Genomic DNA, 21413 nt, shown 5'->3' with positions numbered 1-21413 from the left:
GCATAATTAATAGAAATCTTATTTTGTTGCAATTTTAAATTTTTTTTTTTTTTTTTAACTTCCTCTGTGTGTGCAAAAATGAATGTAACCCTTCCTCAGGGCTTAGCCTGTTTTGCCGTATTTGGAATTGCATAGAGTTTGTCGTAGGATTGTAGAATAGTTTGGGCTGGAAGGGACGTTTAAAGGTCATCTAGTCCAACCCCCCTGCAATGAGCAAGGACATCTTCCCCTAGACCAGGTTGCTCAGAGCCCCGTCCAACCTGACCTGGAATGTTTCCAGGGATGGGGCATCTACCACCTCTCTGGGCAACCTGTGCCAGTGCTTCACCACCTTCATTGTGAACAATTTCTTCCTGCTACCTAGTCAAAATCTGCCCTCTTTTGGTTTAAAACCATTACCCCTTGTCCTATTGCAACAGGCCCTGCTGAAAAGGGACCCTGCTTAAAGCCCCCTTTAAGTACTGGAAGGCTGCAATCAGGTCCCCCTGGAGCCTTCTCTTCTCCAGGCTGAACAACCCCAACTCTCTCAGCCTGTCCTCACAGGAGAGGTGTTCCATCCTGCTGATCATTTTTGTGGCCCTCCTCTGGACCTGCTCCAGCGGGTCCATGTCTTTCCTGTGCTGAGGGCTCCAGAGCTGGACACAGGACTCCAGGTCATGAGGGCGGAGTAGAGGAGCAATGTTCTCTATGGAGTTAGCCCTGTAAAATCTCAAGCAAAGTTGCAGGATTTGGGGGTGGAACCCTAAAAAAAAATGCCATCCCCAAAACAAAACCAAACCACCAAAACAGAAAACGCCTAGCAAAATTTATAAGAAGTTTGTGGCTCTTCTTTTCTGTATAATTACCCCACTAGTTTTTCAGATATTTTCAGAGCGCTTTAATTATTTAAAATTTATATGACGTTTTACAATTGGTGTTATTTTATACGCTGAAAAACTGATTACTTTCATGTCTGAAAACAGAGAAATCATATGAACTAAATATTACATTCTTGCCATTGCTTTTATGCATAGCATGTTTAGCATCTAACTAAAATCTGAGCAGAAAGCTAATCTTGAAAGAGACTACTTAATTAAAAATTAAACGATAAATTAAAACTTAAATTATGCAAAACTAATAAGCTACGTTACCAAAACCAACAATTAATATGCTACAATATATGGAAAGAAAATGCTAATGTTTTTACTTTTGTTCCATGTTTGCATTGCGGTCTGGGTAGTCTGCTATTTTGGAATTCCTCATTTTGAAGTATTTGGCATATCTGAATTAAGATCTAAATCAGTGATTTTTAGGTTTGAGTTTTGCAAAACTCATCAGAGATTAAAACTTTGATAATGTAAAGGAATTTGTTTATAAAGTGGGAGGAATCCAATGATTTTTCAATTAATGCAATATCACTTCTGTATATAAGATTCAAATCAGTGCATCGCATCACCGTGTGAAAATCGATAGAATAAAAATGGACTTGTTGACAAAAATTACAATTTAACCTATTGCTGTAATCCCATGGTATAAAAGGTTTATTTTTTACTGAAATTGCCTTCAACTAATTGCAAGTGGTGAGATACTACATACGGTATTTTTGTGTGCATACGTTTACAGAGACCAGACTAAGCACACCTTTAAATTCTCTGTTTAGTTTAGCAGTTTAAGGGCAGTATTCCATAAGCACCTGTATCAGAGACACAGAAAAACATTGCAAACTTAGCAAACATGGGGATGTGCACCTACACATATGAAATACTGCAATTTACTATAATATAGTAAAATACTATATACTTTACTGTAACACAAGCATAGGCAGACATTTCTGGTAGTATCTGCTAGTGTTTTTCATAATTGTATTTTTCAAGCTGAGTTAGGCTTAGGTGGCTGAAGGAAAGGAATTAAGGAATTAGAGAACCCCATCTGATTAAGTTAATTATGAAGCTTGAGTCTAATACTTTATTGGTGCTGTGTACTGGAAGGTGGACTACCTCTACATTTGCATTTTCTTACATTTTAGTATTACATTAGCTTTTAATGTTTCAGATCAAATATCTTCAGCACCTATCTGTGTTTTTCTCTCAGGTCTTGCTAATTTATCCTTTGTAGCTATAGAAGTAGTTGTTTCTCTGGCACTATAATTTAAAAGTTTACATTAAAAATAAAATCAATACTGGGATAAAAGCATGAAGAGTACAGCTAAAATAATTTATAATGGCCCTATTGGTGATGGAAATCTAAGGAATGAGTATTGTGTATAATAAAGGCAATTAACTGAGCTTCTTAGAAGGAAAAATATTGCTCTTGGTGTGGGGGATGGAGGGAGCAGATCATGGAAACAGCTACAACCCTCTAATTTTCTGGGTTGAGCTTTGTCAGCCCTGGCATAAATTGCAGTGGCCTAGAGGTACGTGTGCCATCTCAGGATTGCATTCTCCCTTGACATCCTTGTGAACGTGTTGGAGAGGTGCGGGGGAGAGCGCAGACTGGTGTCTGCTGGGGGGTTGCACTCACTGGGAGACCTCAAATCTCCTCAGTCATCCTCTCGCACATCAGATACAGCCTTTGGTTGATTTGCACAACTTCATGTCCAGTGGAGCCAGTTGTGGTAAGAAAACTGGCTTGGTATTTAAACTAAGTGGCATTTATCAGGCAGAAGTTCTGTCTTCAACGAAATGAAGTGTTTAATCTACTATCACAAAGAGTGAAACGTGAATAAAGATTGACTTGGATATAATCTTTCTAACTACTCTTGATGGACATCTTAAGATTTAGCTTAATTTAATTGAAATCTTAAACTCTGTCTTTTTGGGAAGCTCTCTTCTTTTATGTCCATGGTTAAGTGAGCAAAGCAATGACATGCTCCCTTAACAACTGTTCGGGAATCATCGGGCTGATTGACTAATGTTTCTGCCCTTTTTATGCACTTCTGATGTTCCATCATGGCTTTCTCCGTTCTGTGCATAAGTAGATTTATCTGAATGGTAATAAGCCAGATGGTTAGGTGGTAGGCCAGGTATTTTGAAGGTAAGCATATTCTTTGTCATAGAGCCATGTTAGCCAGGAGCTCTGCACCACATTTCAAATCCTTCAGCAGTCTCCCCAGGAGGTGGCAGCTGTAGAAGCCTAATGGATATCATCACCTTCAACTGTCAGCTCCGTTTTTCCTGTCTGTCATGACTGTTTACTTCTGATCATACCAGTTGACATTTATGTGTCACAATAGAAAACCGAACCACTGCAGGAGTAAAGGCGACACTGGGTTTGCGGTTACTTCGTGTATCACAACAGGCAGCTGGCAACTCATTAACACCATGTGGAGTGTCAAGCATATAGTACATTAAATAAAATTAATGCCTACAGGCACTGTATATAAGGAGATGGCCATAACAGACAATGAAATCACATGAATGGTTGAAACAGGAATAGTAGAGGTGACAGCTAAAAAAAAAAAGATGGGGGGAGCGATAAGTCTGTAGGCCAAGGTACATAAGCATATCAAGCCTTTGACTGTCATTCCTTGTCATTTTCATATTTAGCCTCTTAAGAAAGACACGTGGCACAGGAGAGTTCTGCCTGGCATTTGGTGACTTGCTGGAGTCTGTGTGCTTGGTAGCAAAGGTAGCATTAAGATTCTCAAAGGTAACCACCCACCTTCTCTTCAGCTGTTATCTAACGTTGCGCGTGATTGTGGAAGAATGGGATCCAGTCCCGGTGATCCAGTGTTGGGATTTTTAGCTTAAGCATAGGCCTGAGAGTGAATAGAAAAGTGTTTTTCTTCATAAACGGCTAACATGGCTTTGTGTAAAGCAATCTCCAAGTCCTTTACTCTCATTCTCTGGAATGATCACTCATCTCTCGTGGCCTCCGTGGGCCATTTGCCATATACTTTGCTCTATTTGCAAATGCTTTTCTGTCTTCTGTCTCCTGTCAGTGAATGGTTTGGGTAAGCTACGGGCCTAATTTTGGCAGGTAAAACAACCTGGGGTATGTGTATGGTGAAACAACTTGCTATAATATGAGACATTTAATCTCAATACTCTCTGTAAATTTGAGATTGTTTATATGCAAATAAAAACTTTTTTTAAAAAGTAATAATTTCAAATCAATTTCCTATTGCAGAATTTTAAATCATAAATTAACATTAGGATCTTTTTATTTAATGGGAATTTTAGATAATATTTGGATTTATCTACTTAAATATTTTGGATACATGGGCTCCAATTGTTCTATGGAATACTAAAATACTACTGTGCATTCCAGGAAGCATAGCAATTGGTGTCTAGTGGAAAAGACAGGTAGCTTTTAGTACACAAAATGTCATTACCATCACAAAATTTTATTACTCACTGGGCATCATAAAACACTGACTTTCCCTTTAATTTAAACAGGCAGACCCTGTAGGCTGCAGATAAGATCTCTTCAGGTACCCTGGTTGCAGTGCTGTGACTGCTAAGTAGTACATGTTAGTTCATGCAAGTTCACCAAGCAAGAATTTACACAGCACGTCAGTCATCTTTGCTATTAAACTGATGGAAGAGTAAAAGAACAAAAATATACATATTGTTGTTAAACAAACTGCTTAGAATTTCCCATAGGAAAGAGGAAAAAAAAATTAAAAGCTGCTCATTGTCATAATGAAACTGTTACCAAAAATTAATTGTGGACTAGTATATTGTCTCATTTAAAAAAACCAAACAAAACAACAAACCAAAAAACAAGTACCTGCTTTGATTTTTATCTGTTGGCAGTTTATTTTATGCATTGTTCATTAATTAGAGTTCCTACATATTTGCCCTTCTTGCCTGATTGCCTTTGCCTTTTGTACCTTCCAGCGAGCTTTCCTTGCCATTGCATTTGAGATGAGCTGAGATAGCCACCTACAGTGATTGCGTCAGCTCCCTTCATAATTTGTATTAACCCTCACTAAAGGAATTTTTTCCCCTAAAGGAAACAGAGGTCTACCATACCTCATTTAATTTTTTTCATGTTCTTGGGATTGTCTGCCATTCTGGATGCTTTCTCTACTTAAGGTGGTTGGGACTCTGTTTTGAGTGCGTGGCCCTGCTAGAGCTGTGCATACTGTTAGAGTAATGTTCTCTGACTTATATGTGACAAAAAGGTCACGTTTTCGAAGGCTGCAGGGCGATCGTGTTGACCCAACTATTGTTGTGGGCTGGCCAGCTTGCTGACAGCGGAGCAGTTGAAGTGACATGCAGGTGGCATGGGGGCATTGCTTGCCGCCTTTCTGGTGTGGCTATTGAATTTGGGGGATCTGACGACGATGATGATGTAACTACTGTTTTGTTTTTGTTATTACTCTGTCGGAGAACTGAAGACCATCCACCAGTATGTAATGAAGAGAAACAAGTGGATCTTGTAGTTAAGGCTTATTAAAAACTCCTGACGTGTAGCTTTTAAACATTTTCTGTATAGCCGGAACAGGTAAAGAAGCTGCGTTCAAATTTGGTAATGAAACCACTGAGATGTTTTAGTTTTCTAATTAAATTACATCTCAAATCATGACACAGAATGAGAGAAAATTATAACTGTATGTAAACATTTGTTTATCTGGAAGAACTGTATCAGAATTAAAAGGCACAACAAAAATTTTTAATATTAGATTGGTTTACTTAATGTATTGCTCTATTTACTTTATTAACAGATCAAAGGGGATACTTAATGAGTTTTGAGCAGTTTGTGTTTGTGTGCAAAATTTTACTGCATTTTACACGGATGGTAGTCTTTCATTCTGTGATAACGAAGAAAGGAAAAAAACCCTCTCTGTCATCAAACATAAAAAAATTATATAGGTGCATCTGAAAGGGACAATACAAGATCATTCCAGGTTTTTTTATTTATAAGTACAGAATTGCTGGAGCACTGGTATAGGTGGTCAGTCTGTGGCCTTTCTCTTTGCTCTTTACTCTGAGGAATTTGCTGTAGTTCCTGCTCAAAGACGCACCGGGCAGCACAGACCCCGCTCTGTTGTGACTTCATCTAGTGACAGGAGACGGCAGCCAGCGTTTCCTGCTGTAGGGAGCTGTGTGACGCTCGGCTTTTGGTGACCACAGGACATTATTTCACTCTACCTTTGCCTTACCCCATTCCTGGAGGCTGGCGTTACAGTTTAGGCACAAGGCGGTGGCCCTCCATTGGAACATGGCCCATGGGGTTGGTGCCTCTGCTGTGCCGGCCAGCCCTGGGGCAGCCAGGCGGGAGGTGGGGAGCTCCCTTGCCCACTGGGGCCATCGCTGTCCCTGCCACGCCCCAGCCCTGCCTGGGGCTCTGCCAAGACCGGGGGGCTAGCTGGCAGGAGTCCGAGGGGAGGAGGCGCTGCCTCCTGCAGGCCCGCGGGCACGGCCTCGCCCATCGTCTCCTTCTGCGTTTGGGTTGGCGGTACCAACAATCTTCTGTCATTTTTTTTCTTTTTTTTTTTCCACTGGAACCCTTCTGGTAGAGGTGCATATCTAGGTAAGAGGTCACTTATGGAGGTGGGGTGTATTCATAGTCGCCCCTCTGCCCTCCGTGGCCGCGTGCTAAAGCGTGAAGAAGGAGCACAGGAGGTGCCGCGGGGGTCAGTGCTGGCTGGGGCGGGAGCGGCTGCCGGGGTGGGCGCGCTTTGCACGCGGGCTGGCGAGGACCTGAGCCCTACAGGGGCAGCGCTTGGCTGGTGTTTGGTATTTTTTGGCCCTAGAGCACGCTGTCTCCTCGGGGTCTGGAAAGGAGGGCTGTGTTTTGTGTGGGTCGGTGATCCCCCAGGACGGCGCTGGGTGGGCAGGACAGGGCACGGGCGGTGCAAGGGCTCCGGCTGCCTCGCGTGGGCCGCCCTTCCCGATGCTCAGGCTCGGCGAAGCCGTGAGCGTCCAGTGGTCATGCAAGCATTAACGCTCTGACTGATTTGGAAGTAAATTTGGAATAAGAGTGTCTAATTTCAGTAGCTAAGTTACAGGTATCCCAGGAGTGGATTCGTAAAGCCAATAAAACTCCTGAGGTGATTTCCCCTCCTTATGCTCAGATAGTCAGCGATTTCTTGCTAACCTGGGAGGGACTGTCCTACCTCGCTTGCCTGTATCCAGGCTGAGAGCTACAACCTGCTAGCTCTGTAGCAAGGGGAGACTAACTGGAGAGGCAGCATCAACAGTGAAAGCCTCCATAACGTGAGGAAGACATTCCGCCCCCCCCAATATTTTTCTGCTCGTGAAAGCTGAGTATTTTGAAAGATAAATATGCTTCCTTGTTTGTTTTTTGGTAGGCATATGATATTTACTGCATTGTTGTCCTGTTCTTGTGTTACTGTAGGGAAGATAATCTCATTTTAAATTTTCTTTTGCTTATAAAACCTTGTTAAAAATATAACACTGACTTAATTCCTGAGCAGATTTTTCTCATCCTACTGTCTTTGCTCCAGTTTATCTGGAGAAGGACAACCACAGTTTTGTTTCTCTTTCTGTCCCTCTGTTCTGCTTGTTCATATAATCTTACAATAGTATTTTTTTTCTAGTGAAACTTTATTGAAAAGTTGCTTGAAAAATGAACTGATGCCAAACTCCTTGTAGCTAGTTGCTTCATTAATTTGTATAATATAACAAATCAATTTATAAGCATGTTTACTTAAATGCAGGTGAAGATAAATGGTGAGTACAAATACACGTAAGTATTAGAGAAAGTTTGGAGATTCATTTAGTGACACTGTCTTTCCATCCTTCCAGTCCATTGAATAAAAATGTAAATCAGTGTAACTAAATCCTACTGCTAAATGCAGTTTTACTTCTTTTTTTCTTGCAGTAAGCACTGAAAGTATGAAGGTTTGGTATTTAAATAGATTTTTGTTCTAAAAAGACATGCTCTCTGTTTTGAAGAATACTTTTATTACGCTAACTGTTGTATCCTTGACAATAAGTGTGCGCATTTTAAAACCATTTTGTAACTTACTAATGAATAGTACTGTAGAGTGTTACCTACTCACTGGATTCAATTTTAGGAAATGGGAGCTAACCACGTTAGGTATTTCAAAGCACGCGGTATTCTTTGGAGTTGCATAATATAAAGCAGTGTCAGTAGTTTTTCTGAATGCCTGAACCTGTCCTTTTGAAGGCGTTTGCTATTTATTTCAAAATAAAAGTGTTACCGCAGAGGCACCTGGGCTTGCAAGGAAGAAAAGGGATGTTGACACCTGGCAGATAGTTTCCTGGCGACATAACAGGGTCTAAAATATCGAGGTGGACAGTGCTTCTTTAAGGTAACACGTACTCCATGCTGTGCTGCATGCTTTAAAGCTACGCCTGACTTTTGCCTGCTGCATGCTTTAAAGCTACGCCTGACTTTTGTCCGCGACAGCCATTGCGCTGTAAGCTATCGGAGACGCGTGTCGCTTCAGGTGTGCTCCCAAAGCCCATAAAGAATCAAAGCATCTTGGCCGGTCGGCAGTCTGCCCGATGACCTTTTTCTTGTGTAGCTCGGTGATGGGTTGTGAAGGGGAGAGCTGGTTACAGTCAGGACTGGGGGGACCTGCCGTGGCGTGACGGCAGGTTCAAATCAAACCCAATAGTTGCTTCTTGTACTTTCTTCCCATGTCTTGCCAGCTTGCTGTATGGCTGCCACAACGGTAACCCTGTGAGTGGCTTGATTGGTGAGGATTTACATGTGTGCTAATTAGAGTGGAATAAATGATTGGCTGTTTGCTGCATCGCCATAAAGGGTGCCCAGATGTACACACTACGTGAACATAATGTGCACGGGCATGGCGCATCAAAGTTTGTCAGCTGCATTACCTCAGCAGGCTTAGGGCCTGTCGGAGAGCATTTGCTGATAATCGTCCCCTATGATTTAGTGTCTGACTTGGTGAAAGTGAAGGACCTCAAAGTACTGCCTTGGCAAGGGAATTTCTGATCGTTTAACAAAGGTAATAAATGAGCTAAAATGTGTTGGATGAGAATGGCAAAAATAAGTTTAGGGCTATAAGCAAGCAGTCTTAACTGAAGAATTCTGTGTGCTCGGAACATAACACTAACTAAGCATCAAATTAGCTGCTGCAATTAACAATAGACACTGAACAGAGTGTTTAATTATGCTTAGTTTATTGTGATACAGCACAAGTCTTCAGTTATGAAAATTCCCCAGATGCCCAAGTATCCCCTGTATAGATAAAATGCACTAAACTTTGCACACTTGGTTAATTTAACAAAGCAAATACAGAACATTGCTTTTAGTTTTAAAAATCTGCTTTAGATGAAGGGAAAATAAATTTACATTTAGAAGTGATCATTCTTTTCAATCGCTTTTAAAAAAAATATCTAGGCTCTATCTTCTTTTGTGAAAATACATAATTAAGACAAAATCCCACACGTATCGTATTTATGCACAAAAATCGGTAATATCTGATTACTTTGACAAGTAATTTTGTACTTACATGTTCACAATATTGATAATGTATTAATGTACAATGATTAAATGGTTAAGCTGCCATATTAAAGTTATGAGTGGGAACATTTATCCAACATAGCTAAGCAGGAACAAAGACTGTCCATTTACAGATGGCATTATTCAATCTCTGAACTGCTCGAAGATGTTAGCGTTACAGCATTGATTCTGAGCTCTGATACTGTGCCTCACTCGAATGACCCAATAGAGTTAAGTGATAAGGTTAAGTTAATTACTGTATCTGTGCTATACAGCTTCCACATGATTACTGCTGAGAAAGATAGTGATTCTTCTTGCTTTAATTAAGCAAAAGAGAATGAAAAGATATAATTGGTTTTTATAATAATCCTGTCTTATATCACTATCAACAAGCGTTGTGTGTTTTTTCTACAACTTCATTGCACAAATTCCTAGCAGCAAAACTTAAACAGTAGGATGTAGAAGTAAATTATTTAAATCCCTTTCCTAAAACACAGTGTCAGCTAAAGAATTAAATAGTTAATAGCTGTACTAATACTTTTATGGCACCAAAGGGCCTGTGACTGTAAATTGTGTACCAGGTATGAAAAATCCGTATTTGACAGTTAAAGAGCATCTGCTATTTTTTGTATTTTTATTACATGATCAAAAGTATATATTTTAACAAATGCTTTGACTTTTCTTCTAATAATATATTGAGCTGCAGTACAGTGGCTTTAATATTGTTTTCTGAATAGGATCTTTAACGGTGTTTTATTTTAAATTTGGTCATTAGTTGTAAAAAAAATTGCTGCCTTTGCTTTGAAGGTGAAAGGGAGTTGGAAGGGGTTCAGGGAAAAAAAACCAACCAAACAAGCAATCTCTCTGAGGATAATACTCTTTCTTTTCTTCTAGTTATGTATATAATAAAATTTATGTATATTGTGAGGTATGCAAAAGGAGTTTTACATTAAAAATAATGAATACAGATGAAAGCTGACAATGCAAGAGGGGGAGAGATAGTAGGTAGGTTTTAGTCCTTCACACGGTAAGCCCTGACGCTGAACCATTCTGCATAGGTAATCCGATGCCTCTGTATTGAGCTCTACTAACTCTCACAAGTTTACCAAGGTCTGCCCACATAGACTAGATTGTTTTACCGTATCTTTGCTTATGTAAGTAACCTCCCAATAACTGCTTCAGGTTCTTACCATTTTCCTAAATACTGCCTTCCAAGCAGAAAGGGAAAGCCTGCTGCCATTCACTGTTGTTGGGTTATACAGGTGCTAAGCTGTTGGTGGTTAGTATGTAAATAGATTTGCTGCAGACTTCTGCTTTCTTGTTGTGTCTTATTTTTTAAATACAGTTGTGCTGTCTCAAGTTGATTCTAACAGGAATTCTGATAAAGATTTTTAGATTAAAAATAGCTGAGTGCCTGTTTTCTAATTTTTTTTCTACGTGTGGGAAAGGAAAGCTTATTATTCCTTGTCCTGTAAATAGGCATGACTTTAAAACACTGTTGAACAAAAAAAAATTTGAAAAAACAAGTTCCATGCTGCATGTATAAATTTTCAGCAAAGTAATTGGTAATCGGGGGCAAGACATATATTCTTTACCAAGTACTTTGATTATATTTTAATATTGTTCTTTTATTCACGATAGTAAAGTTTTTATCTCCTTAGCAATAATTTGTTTGCAAGTAGGATGCATTGAGATTAAAACCGTGGGGCTGGAGATTTTAGAAGCTGTTTGGCTCCCTGTCTGCCTACAGACAACCTCCTCCTATTTTGTAGCTGCACAGAATTAATTGGATAGTGTTTCATTTCTATAGAAGACTTGTATGCAGTTCAAACTATACATTTTTGCTCTGTAACTCTAATTTCTTCTTCCTGACAAAAGCACCTCCCTGAAGCAATAAAGTCTTAGTATCCTAAGTAAGAGAAAAGACAACTATGTCCAATGTTTGTAGTATTCTTTTTTGATAGCAAGTATGCTTAGAGGCTCGTTGTGTGTTTATGAAAACACTGTGAAGCTGCTGTTGCAGAACCTGTATGTGAAAAGAGGGAATCTTGTGCATAGGGATCTGTGGCTGCCACACAAGGAGATCAAATGGAGAATGAGGGAGAGATGTTCCTAATTATCAAACTATAACACTTATAAATAATTTCAGAGTAGTAAAGGTTCTTGTTCAGAAGGAAAGCATTATGACTTGGACAATAGTAGAGTGTGAAGCTACATGCAGCTTATTTTAAGAAGTAAGTTTGATTTTTGTCTCTGGTTGGTTCCATGAATTTTAAAATCTCAATCAAAGGATTTATTGGAGAGTTTCTTCCATTACCTGTTTACTGGTCCCTGCTCTCTCATTCTCAGAAAAGACAACTGAAGTAACTAATCACCCTTAATTTAGGAGATATGCTAGAGCATGTGCTAACAAAGGATATATTTGGCTCACTCAATACTTTTAAGGATTGGATGGGTTGGCAGAGAAGATTTTGAAAAAACATTTGGGTTTTTTGTTGGCTTGGGAGTAACTGTATTCACTCGTTCAGTGGGTGAACTGAGGATTTCCTGCTCTTTGACTGTCAACCTGATGTCTTTTGTCAGCTCTGTAGTCCATTTTTAAAAGGTTCTTGACATTTATTGCAAACAGATTCAATGACACTTGGAATAATTTCCTCTTGTTCTTTTGTCTTAATAAATATATTCTTCATCTGGAAAGCAGAATCTCTTCCTCACTCGAGTGTTATAGTTTGTATTGATGATGGGAAAGTAAAGCAATTGTGCAGAAAATGAAAAGGCATTTTATGAGAGAGAATGCTCTGGAAAATACTGAGTTTTCCATGTACAGTAAATATTTTGAAATTCAAAGAACCACCCAACTTTTGGGTTCTTAAGTCTTTCTTCAGATGGCATAAGCACAGATACAGAAAACAGACATCATGTGTTTCATAATGATATCTGCTCTCATGCTGTTTGATTGCACAGACAATTTGACAGTGATGGACATTGCTCATGCTTAATTCTATTAAAAACATTTGTAGCATTTAACGTCTCATAGGAAGATAAATGAACAGGGGACGATTTCGGTCTGCATGACAACTGAGCAACCATCTCTCTTCAGTACTTTTACATGTAGTGTAATACAGCACAGCTAACAGCTGTGAGTAAGCATAGCCCATATTACATCTCTTTCCTGCTAGACATATGATGGGTTAGCGCTGTGTAATAATAACAATATTCTCTAGTTATGTGCTTCTTAATGTATCAAGATGTTTACATATTTCAGCTGAGGTGGTGCTTATTTCATTAAGTCACGTTGAGGAAAAGCAGCTTGAAAAGTTGCTTTCATATGTCAAAGTAATGATAAAATGAGTTTGAGGCCTTTATGATCAAGAACGTTTTCTGCCTCTTTTTAATGATATAGAATAGTAATGACCTGCAGTTTCATTTATTCTTGGAAAAAGTGTAATTGCAAAAATTAACTTGTCATACACCACAGCTCAGCAAAGTTACTTTCCTATAAGTCTGTGGTCACAGTATGTTTTTTTGCAATTCAGCATCTGGCTCTGTGGGGTACTGATGGCTTCTATGAAGAAAAGTACCAGGGTGAGCAATTAAATGTAAAATGACAGCATAAAATATGATCATTACGGTTATACAAAAGACACATTTATGAATTTTGCAGATAACTGTCATTTTTTCTACTCATATTTGCTCTTTCTTTGTTAGCTTAATATTTCTTGTGCAATTCATTTTTTTCTTTTAAAAAATGAACAATGCTTTTTTAATTATCCTGACACTTGTTTGTGTCGTTCTTATTTGTCACATTTGAAGGCTAATGATACCTCTTTCACTTTGTTCTGACACTACACTTTCAACTTTATTTCAAAATCAAGGACTATTTTTTAAATTAACATGAAGGTTGCATGGTGAGGCTAGAATTTCTTATGGAAATCAGTTTGTGTTGTGTTGATCGGGTAATGTGCTGCACCTGAAAGGAAGATTATCTGTGTTCAATTCTCAGGGGCCACCAAGCAATGTTTTGAAGTGTGCTTTTTGAATTTAGCTCATGTTTTGTCATTGGAGAGAGAAGATTGGTCTTGATAAAAGATATTTTAGCCGTATTAGGTATCAAAAATACTGTAGAGATTTTTCTCTGTGTGTTTTCTTTGCAAATGTCTGTTTCCATACCAGAACAATAATCCTGTTCTGTCTCTAGTTGTTTATATTTTTGCTCTTTTGGATGGGAGGGTGTATCTTCTTCATGTGATATACATATATATATGTCATTGCATAGGATGCTGAAAAGAATTGTACTACTTACAAATATCAGTTGGATATATTGAAGGAAAGGAGGGGAAAAAAAACAAGAAGGAAAAAGGACCAGAGAACCCTAACATTCCTGAGAATCCTAGTGATGCAAATAAACCCATGGTGTTCCTTTTCTGATGCTCTCACTTTTTCTTCAAAAAGCACTTATTGGTTTCTACTGCTGCCACAAAGGAGACTGCAGCAATACACAGCTGCAATTTCCAAAACCTTGGCACCCAGTGAGGGACAGTGGTAGGAAAGCTCTGTCCTCCTCTCTCCCAGAGGAGTCCTAACCTGCTTCCAAAACTACATTGAGGATGATAGTCGTCAGGATTGTTGTGTGACACCTTTGGAAAGATGTCTACCTACTTACTTTAAAAACCAACCAAATAAAAACCACTCCTAATGACTAATTATTCACATTTGTTGTTCCTAGAAAGCTAGGTGCTCTTTCCTCCCTTTTCTCCCACAGTAGCTTTTCTTAAATGCATGTAATGCCCTGGAGAGCACGTGCCTGGTAAAATTACCAAATGCTATTTAAATGCCTGAGTGAGGGAGGCAGTATTTATCTTGGAAGCCCCTCTGTCTCCCCAGCTGCCTCTGACAGGGAGGATTAACGGAGACCCCTGGTGTTTGGGAGCGGGGGGGCGGCGGGGTTTGGGGTGGGGGCGGCTGGGCTGCGGGTCAGGCCTTCACCTGGGGAAGGTCCCTCCACCACCACAGGTCAGCAGGAGGCAGAATCCCATTATGTTCGATGGGAAATGTGAGATGCTTTAAGCAGCCCTCCCCTCAATTAAATTGATGGCACAGTAACCTGGCATTGATTCCCTGGTGATAAGGGAGATGACCCCACTTAAGACTGCAGAGAAAAAAATGATAGGAGCAGAGAGTGTAGTTCTCAGTCAGCATTATGCGTATAGATGGATGGTACACAGAATTTAAAGGGCTAGGTAACTCAGACTGGAAATACTCGCTTCACTGAGACCTTCCCTTTTACAAAAACTCTTCAAAGTTGACTGGCTTTTAAGTAGCAATTTGAGATGGAGATGGAGATTTAAGAATCTTGGAGCATTTCTATTTAGAGCACCTATTGTGTAATCTCCACAGTCCAGTTGCGTAGAGAAAGGTTTGTGATAAAAAGAATTGGAAATTAAAAGGGATAATATCTGTGGCAGACAGTCTCAAGGGGATTCAGTATCTCTCAAGCAAATATGACTCCAATATAAGCTCCTCAACTGAGAATGTTATTAGGTACAAATAAGAGCTAATTTTTTACAGTATGTCGTAGGGAATATGAAATGGAAAACAGGTGAAGAGTCAGAATTAATTAAGAGAGAGAGAGAGAGGAAGAAGAGCTAGCTATCCCAGCATAGTTTAAAATCTAAAATGTCACAGAAACCTGGGAGTGTTGTGGTACAGACAGTGCCGTCAGGAGGAAGAGATGGGATTGCTATAGCCAGGTAGCCCTCACAGGTTTGGAAAACTTGGCTGTAAGGTGCAAACCTCTGTTCTTTACAGGGTGGGTTTAAGTACTCAGTTTGAGGTAGACTAAAAATCCTTAGGAAAACTTGTTGCCCCCAAAAGAACAAAAGAGGTGCCAGAAAAAGTCTTTGACTTAAGTTGCACAAGTTCGCCACTATATGCCTTGTTCATTCATGTCTTTTAGGTTGTGTTCATATTGTGCAATGTAGTGATTTGTGAAGAAACCTCAGCTATCTCTGTTTTTTGATGCTCCGCCATGCCTAATATGCCTTGCTCCTCTATATAGCTAATTTCCCTAGCAGACTACCTTTATAATGTACTTACACTGCTTCTAGCAACAAACCTTGCTCTGGATTTGCAAATTGACTGAATGTAAAACATTGCATTATGCCATGCAGACCTACTAAGAATGGCTTAAGTGTTTGTATTGCAATGACTACAACATTTACTGCCATTAAATATATATGCTGTTTCTAATTATTAATATGAAGATCTACTTAAAAGGTGGAATTGTTAGCTAAGTGCCATACAGCCGTGCAATAGCTGCTTGAATGTTTGGGTGAGGTCTGATAAACCCATGGAGGAAGCAGCTGCTGGAAGAAAATTGTTCCGCAGCTTCCAAATTATTGGAAGTTTGTTGTACAAAGTTTGTTGTACAAAGTGCTGCTTAGAGTGGTTGCTATTTAAAAGGTGACTCTTTGTCCATAGTCATATAGAGCAACAACTGAAGGAAACCCCAGAGAAAAACTCATAAGAAGGGACAAAAAAGTTTTCCTGCGGTGGAAGGACCAGATTGTGTGCTAATCTGAACTTGAACAATGTTGGTACGTAATGCTACAGTATGCTTTCTCAACTGCTTTCTTGTTCTTCGCTGTCTTAGCTTTTATTAAGAAAAAATAATTTGTTAGCTTTTGTGGTGCCCGAGAAGTATTAATCAAGTGTAACTGACACAGGGTTGTCTATAAAGTGCCTTGAGCACAGCAGATTTGAAAGGTGTGAACTTGTCTGTTTGTCTCGGGAGGTGTTAATTCAGATGCCCAATGATGGTTTAAATGTCAATATTGTTAACTACTCTGTTATTCATGGGCAGAAAGGAGAGGGAAGACAGACTCTTCTGCACAATTAACTGAACAGACATCTCTGGTTCCACAAAAACTAGCAGCTGGGTGATAGTGCTGTCTCGATACTTTCTTTCCACATTCCAGGAAGAGTGAAGCATAAGCAGCCTTGCAACATCCATCAGCGTATGTGATTTTCTGACAGGCATCATCTGTTAACAGCAACATTATCTACTCAGAGCAATGCTTTGCTTAGGTGACTTGCAAAATAAGCTCTGTCTAGTGGGTTTGCAAAGAGACTTTTGAGAAGTTATCTTCTCTGTCCTCCCTTTTCAACATGGGTGCCAATTCCTAAAAAGATGAAACCACGAAAGAACGTTTAGAGTACACATTTTATTTCATTCTGACTTTAGTTTATTCATGTCCATTAAGTACATTGTGGCTCTGGCTAAACATGGAGGCTTGCTTCATTCTCTTCGCTAGGAACTTACCTCCCTGAGAGTGCACATTGTTGAGTAGGTGTAATGGGCCTCTTTATTTAACTTTCAAAAGACAAGGGTATTGCAAGTGTTGCCTTTTTCTATCATTATAGAGAAATTAAATGTTTATTAGAAGTCTTTTACTTTTCATTCTCTGTTCTCAAAAACTTCCACTGTCCAAGAGAAAATAATACATTAAAGTCAGTGGCTGCCTCTGCATCTCTTGCACAAATGGAAATGGCATAATTCCAAGGTTTTCAGTGTTGTATATAAAAGGAGAATTACTGTACTGCATACAGAATATATCAGCTTAGGAGAATGTGACCATAATGAGAAAAGAAAATCAAAGAAGTCACGAAGTTCAAAGAGTGAAAACCATGTGCTAAATAGCGCTGTTAGATGTCTTGTGTTTTTTCATCTGCCATGTCACCTACCAGCTACCTGAAATTTGGGGCTCTGAAAGAATGTTAATATTTGAAATGTTTTGTTTTGTTAGTATTAATATAAGTAAATAGAGGAAAGGAAGTTGTGGTGTTGTTTTTAAAGGTTTTGATGAAGTTAACAAACATGCCATAAAATTTAATACTCCAGTATAGAATTCTACCGTTGGACAAAGATGTCCCAGTCTCTAATTATTTAATTGCCTGCATGGCAATGACCCCATTCACTTTGGTGATTTGAGGCTTTTCTCTCTTTCTCAAATATTTGGTATGGGTGAAAAGGAGCGAAAGACTAAAATGTTTTATTTTCCATTTGGTTAATGAGGGGAAAAAAATACTGCTTGTGGCTATGGAACATACCTTGTTTTTAAGATCTCTGTTTAGTGTTAAAACAGCTTTTTAAAGGAATTTTCAGTGTTCAGGATTACCTGCATAGGTTAAATGTTGTTGGTAACACACTGTCTTCTGGCCTCGATAAGCAAATGTACTTCTATCTCAAATAGAGAGATTTGTGCTTGTTATAAATATTTCTCCATCACTGACTAAAGCTAAGTGAATGGATTAACCATAATAACATATGTTTTTGTCATGTAGAATGTGATACGAATAAGGGAAGACTTTGTATAAGTTTATTAAATTAGTTCAGCTTTAACCAAGGTGACTTGGAAGGTGTAAGCTCCTAATAGTTGTATTGGCTCAACTGACGACCTGTTTGTATCTCAGTGCTTTAGATTATCAGTTTTGTTTGCTCTGGTTGCACCTGCGTTATAGAAACTATTCTCAAAGGTGGAAAGCACAGCCTCTGCCTCAAGGAGTTTGCATTGAACAGACACACAAATTTGGTTCCGAGATTAGCCTGTGCCCCTATAACAGGTTAAAATCCTTTACAAGTTAGTGTCCTGGACCGCTGCCAAAGCACACCGTGATTGGCTCTTGTGTACCTAAGCTCCACTAGCTAAGAATGGTGGACAACACCTATTTTATTGCAGATATTAATTTCATATACTGATCACAGATAGCTAATTCCAGTTATTGCCAAAGAAGATGATGACGTTGTGAATGTAGCCTAGCTGTTCAGCCATACCGCTTTTTAATCAAGAAATTCTGTAGATGAATGATGATAACGGAGGATAGCACAAAATGCCAACTGTCTTGTCCGTTTTGCATATGATAATGGTGTCTGGTACAGTGGTGCTTCGTTAAGAAAGACGGCCTTGCGCTCTGATACTTCTTTTAGCACTCGGGCTAAGGGCATCCGTTCGTTAATGAAGCACTAAGCAACTCCATCTTCTTAACATTCAGTGTAGCAGGGATTTGAAGGTTTACAGGGCTTCCTGTGAAATTGAGTACTAATTCTGGGTAAATCCAATATGTGATTGGATATCTTCATTTCTTTGCCTCACAAATGAAAGAAATGAAAATACTAAACTAGGGTGATGTGGTGGTTTAATGCTATGGAATATATGTATGTGAAAAGTGATTGGAGGCCTCAAAATCAAAGATTATAGTTCTGGTGGCTTTTACAAATACATAGATGGACAAGTTCCTACCTCAGAGTCCTTATGTTCTGAGAAAGACTGGAATATAGTAGGACTGAAATTTTTAGATTGTAGGCCTGTATCTGTAGAAATTGTTCCTTTCTTTTTGATAGACGTTGCCACTATTCTTTATCGTCTAGTATGTATATATAATGTGATAAAGTGTATGTTATAGTTAAACATACCTGGCCTGCCTGTTTTCTAAGTGCCTTGACACTCCTATTAAAAGATTCTTCTTTCATTTTATTTAATTTGGAATTAAATTTTCTGGGTTTTGATACTTGTCTCAAATTGAAATGTGGGTATCTGTTTCACACAGACTTACTTCTGAGTATTTTTAAGCTGAAATAATTGGATTCGTCATTAAAACTGAAAATGAGTCTGAAACATTCTGTAAATTTTATAGCTATAGAGTAAGATGCATATGGGCAGTGCAATGGGTTGTGATTTCAAAGGCAGTCGTACTTTTGGAGTTTCCTAAGCACTAGGTGCTTGACTTTACAACCTTAATAATTTATTGACCTTTTTGGTTTATAGTTGTATAGTATGCATGTAATATGTTGTTACAGAATAACAGGTCCAATGGCAAATGGTCAATTTTTGTGAGCATTCTCCATAGCAGTTTTTGTTGGCATGGTCAATATTTCTGTTGTACCAGTAGATGTATAAGGAATCATACATAAAAAAACTTCAGCTGAAGGCCTTGCAGGGACAACGTATATTTTCAGGCTTAGCAAGAGAGTCCACTTGGGGTGATGGGGTTGCAGCACCACAGTGCTGCTGTGTCTTTGGGATGGAGGCGTAAGCTACTGCTGGTGTAATAAGGAGTGTGGTAGTGCTGTCATGGTTGGTGACACTGTAAAGACCAGACACGCAGTGGTCCTGTACAGAAAATAAAGGGGTTTTTTCTTCCATAGGTTATGTTATAATCCTCAGCTGCGCTTTGTGTTTCAAATTTATGTTCTTACTTCAGGATCTCATGGCTTAGCAAGATGCTTAGTTGCACGCACTGTAATGGTAAAATGGTCTTATGGGCAGGAGGGATTTAGATTCAACAGTAGGTTTAACTTCGGGCCAGCCAGGTAAAACCCATCCTAAAAGGAAGGAAGGAGCTTGTTAGGCACATGGGAATGGGAACAACCACAGAGTTACAATTAAACTGCTTTCAGCTTGTTTAAGGATGGAGGCATCTGTCAACCAGTCTTCTGTTTGAAAGCCCTGAGAAATCACACAAAATAAACTGTCCCTCATTAGCTCGATTTATGCCCTTTCTGTGAAAGATGTGTTTTCCTTGTTTGCGTGCAACAGAATTACCAGATTTCCGCTGTGTATAACTCGAATATTGTAAAATTACATATTTTTATTTAGGATAAAATAAACCTTTTCCAGTTAATAGACCTGAGAATAGGTCAACTCTAAAGACAGCAACATAAAACACCCACAAGTGGCCATTAAATATTTATGGACCAAGCATTTGGTAGAATTATCAATGGATATCACAGATTTGAAAGGCTGTATCCCCATGAATAAACGATGATATTAGGCATTTGTAACCACTTTGTAATTAAGGATACTTTTAAACTAGACTTCTGATACTTTCTGTATAGTGGTTGTTGAAAATGGCAGGTGTTACAATATCAGAGCTGTACAGTGTGGTATAGCTGATAGGATAGTGCCAAGGTGGGAGTATCATAAAAAGAAGGAAAACCAGGCTAATGTCTTTTCGACAACAGAGAAGAAATGAGTAGTGGGAATGAACACCGTGAGAGGTAACAGCCTGGCTCCAACTAAAACATGAGGCATTTCTGTCATTTCTTTGGATTGTTTTGACCTCAGATCTTTGGATTCCAGTTTGGAGACAGGTTCTAGGCATTGTATTCCTTTAAGTCTATTTGTAGTGTAACTAATGACCTAGAACCTCATAAAAATCAGATGTGGGCTGAAAATAGTATAAACCAAAACCTGCATCTTCTAAAGCAGGGACCTGTTACGACCACAGACTTTAAAGGGCTTTAAAACTAAAGCTGATCTGAGCTTGTGCAGTTGCCAAAATTTGGTGCTGGCCTAGTCACAGCCCTGGCCTCTTCTTGTCAAACGTGCCTCAGAAAACTGTGAGGCAAGCTGGAGGAGCTCGGCATTGGTTTTTGGGCTTAAAAGGAAGTTAGCCTCTGGCTAGACCAGCAAGCTAATCCTGGTGACCGGCTAGCCCAGTGAGCCGCTTTGGGGGTGCAGGCAAGGCGGAGAGCGTGTGGGGAAGGGGCAGCACAGCACCCACGTACCCCCTGAAACGCCAGGCTTGCTGCGGGTGCTGCTGCCTTTGGGAGCTGAGATTGCTGATTTGAGAATACGGTTGTATTAGCAGCGGCGCTGAGAAACGGTTGGGTTGGTTTCAGGCTTGTGCCAATAACAAAAGACAGACTCTTGTTTGCTTTTGTAACATTCTGGCTCTAAAATCCTGGTGCCTTGTGAACAGTAACTACAGACTTGTCCTCTCTGGTATAAAACACTGTTCTGTCACTGTTAATGAGACATGTCCAGGTTTTAGGCAGCAGGGCATGTATGCACTTCCAAATATTTTCACCACTGTTTCTATGTAATGGCTCCACTAATTTGAACATTGGTGCAGTGCCTGTATCTGTGTATATATGTGTGTGTATTTATATTATAAATTAATATTAAAATGGCCAAATTTCCCATCTCTTTTACAAATGAAGCAGTTTAACAAATGAATTACCCCAA

Source organism: Phaethon lepturus, unplaced genomic scaffold (assembly GCF_000687285.1).
Source record: "Phaethon lepturus isolate BGI_N335 unplaced genomic scaffold, ASM68728v1 scaffold11015, whole genome shotgun sequence".
NCBI lineage: Eukaryota > Metazoa > Chordata > Aves > Phaethontiformes > Phaethontidae > Phaethon > Phaethon lepturus.
Note: the sequence above shows the minus strand (reverse complement) of the source record.